Below are 3,174 nucleotides of genomic sequence, written 5' to 3' on the forward strand. Positions count from 1 at the left end.
AGGGAGGGGTGGGACAGGGAGCAGGCAGTGTGGGGCCTGCGTCACCCGTGTTTGAAGTGTCAACTTCCTCCTGGCAAAACCACCTGCCCCTGTTTGAATGGCAGCCCTGGCCTCTGCCAGCTTCCTGCCCAAGGTGCTCAGGACTGGGGCAGTGCTCTTGGCCACCCCTATACAAGACAGGGCTGTAGGAGAGGGGGACCCTTAGCTGGGGGTTATGGAGTGCGAAGGCCTGGCTGCAGCTGAGGGCCGGGCTGAGGACAGGTGTCCCTGAGGCAGGGGTCTGGGCGGGGAGAGGCAGGAAGTGGGCGGCGTGTTGTCGGTTCTCATTGCAGGCTCCGATGAAAGCCAAAACCGAACCCTCCATTTCCCCTTTATGAGGGATGAGGCTGGAAGTTGGAGGTGAATCTCCACAGGTATTGTTTTGCTAGCAAGTACAAGAGATGGCTCCACCATGAATGCTGGGCTTGGCCTGTCTGTGTGTGTGTGTGTGTGTGTGTGTGTGTGTGTGTGTATGGAGAGAGAGCGCCATGTTGACTTGTGTGATTTGTGTTGTGTGGGTGATCTCCATGTTGGGGTATATGTGTGAGCTCTATTTTGATGTGTGTGTAATCCCCACGTTGATATGTGTGTGTGTGTGTGATTTCCGTGTTGACGTGTGTGAGCTCCATGTTGACTTGTGTGATCTCCATGTTGACTTGTGTGATCTCTGTGTTGTGTATGTGGTCTCCATGTTAATGTGTGCGTAATCTCCATGTTGATATGTGTGTGTGATTTCCATGTTGATGTGTGTGTGTGATCTCCATGTTGATGTGTGATCTCTAAGTTGTGTGTGTGATCTCCATGTTGTATGTGTGTAATCCCATGTCAATATGTGTGACCTCCGTGTTGAAGTGTGTGATCTCCATGTTGAGGTGTGTGGTCTCCATGTTGTGTGTGTGTAATCCCATGTCGATATGTGTGTGTGATTTCTGTGTTGATGTGTGTGACCTCCGTGTTGAGGTGTGTGATCTCCATGTTGTGTGTGTGTAATCCCATGTCGATATGTGTGTGTGACCTCTGTGTTGAGGTGTGTGATCTCCATGTTGCATGTGTGTAATCCCATGTCGATATGTGTGTGACCTCCGTGTTGAGGTGTGTGATCTCCATGTCGTGTGTGTGTGTAATCCCATGTCGATATGTGTGTGTGACCTCCGTGTTCAGGTGTGTGATCTCCATGTTGAGGTGTGTGGTCTCTGTGTTGGTGTGTGGATATGTATGTGAGCTCCATGTCCCTGTTGCTCTTGGAGGGTCTGGAATCAACCCCCTTGAAGAAGCGGCAGGGTCTCTGCAAAGAAGAGGCAGGGGAAAGTCTCCGTGTTTCCCTGGGCTGGGCTAGGCTGGGTTCCGTCTTTTCCTCACATCCTTTGTGCTCCTGGATGGGAAAGCTCCTGGCTCCTGGGGCTTCCTGTACTCTGGACCACCCAGGCAGGTTCAACGACGTGATCACTAGTCCAGGTCCACAGGGGCCCGGGGCCTCCCCTTCCCTGTGCTGGAGAGGCTAGCTCTGTGACTGCATCCACTTAGATTCACTTAGATCCATTTAGACACTCCCCGGTTTCTGCTGCCTCAGGGCTGGAGGGTGCTGCGTGCTGGAGCCTCTTTAGCAGAGGGAAACATTGACCCTGACCCCAGGATCAAGGAAGCTGTGATTGGGGCTACACCCACCCCTCATTCAGCCTTCAGAGGTGACTCTTCCTCCCACCAGAGGTGGCCTCAGCCTGGGATGGGGAGACCTCGCCCGCCCGGCCCCTCCCAGCCAGGCCTGGCCCAGTTCCCTGCCCCCTGCCCTCACATCCATCCTTCCTAGTCCCTTGACTCTGGAAATCCCAGCCTCTTTCATTCATCTTTCCCCTCCCCTCCCCTCCCCTCCCCTCATCAAGTATTTGCTCCATGCTAAGCACAGGAAGATGAAAGAGAAAGACACTGCTCCACCCTTCTTAGCACCAAAGACTCCTCTGGGGTGTTTTTTCTTGATGAGTGCTGTTCATGGATCACACAGCTGTGTGCAGTAAGCGGCCTTCACAGCCCCTGTTCCCCCGACACTCAGTTTACATAATTGCAGCCCAAGAGAGAAATTTTATTAAGCACCTTCCTCTAGCCAAGGGTGTCAGCTTCTTCAGTCTTCCGAACGAGCATGGGAGTGGGCATAGCGTTCCATTTCACAGATGAGGAAACTGAGGTCAGAAGGTAAAGTATGCAGCCCCGGGAGGTCAACGCTGAAATATGATTCCACATTCTCCTCACTCCGCCACCCTTGCCACCAGTCCCCACCTCTTCACCCAAAGAAAAGAAAAGAAACCGAACACTGGGCCTTTGCTTTGATCTCGAGTCTTCATCACAGAATGATTTCTACTCCTTTTATTTGTCAGTTCAGTTTTGGGAAACTGAAAATAGTTCAGGGTCTCGGGCTGCCGTCTTCCCGGCCCCCAGGGCTGGCACTGCCCCGACCCTAGTGTAGGGGGTCGCTGCCCTCCCAGAACACTGCCCTGTAGGCTGTCTCGGCTCCCTCCCTGCCGCCCACCCCCATAAGTTACCCCTGCCCTTTTCACCCCTCCAGGCCCTTAGGTGCTGAGACCCCTGGGCCCCTGTCCCCGTTCAGACCCCAGATCCCTGGCGGGAGTTTCCTGTCCCCATCACTGCACTTTCCATGACACAAGAGGAAGTCAGCTGAGCCCAGGCTGGGTTTTCCAGGCAGCCCGGCCCAGTAGAGGCTGAAGGTGGGGGAGGGGTTGCCGAGCCCCCAGGGCCGGCTGTCAGAAGCTCCTCAGCCTCCACCGGAGAGGTGCCTACCGGTGCAGCCCTGGGCCACACCAGGTAACCTGGGGTGGGGTGTGCCTGTGTCTGTCAGCCCCTCTGGATTGGGTGACTCCCCAGTGCCCCCAGGTGTGCCCTGTTTACTGGGGCAAAGGGGCACCAGGGATGTGGGGAAGGGGGAGGAGCTGAGGGTGGGAGGGAGGAGGGGAAGGAGGCTGAGAAATGTGACTGGTGCATAGTAGGACTTCAGGGTTTGTTGAATAAATGAAGGAAGAAATCTATGGAATAATTCCCAAAGATGATGGATGGCCTGGTGGCCAGCTGAGAAGGGCGGCACAGGCCTGCAAGTGTGTGTGGATGACTCAGTGACCGGATCCTTGG

This window comes from Aotus nancymaae, unplaced genomic scaffold (genome assembly GCF_030222135.1).
Source record: "Aotus nancymaae isolate 86718 unplaced genomic scaffold, 86718_ANA_hifiasm-v0.15.2.pri h1tg000059l, whole genome shotgun sequence".
In the NCBI taxonomy this organism is placed as follows: domain Eukaryota; kingdom Metazoa; phylum Chordata; class Mammalia; order Primates; family Aotidae; genus Aotus; species Aotus nancymaae.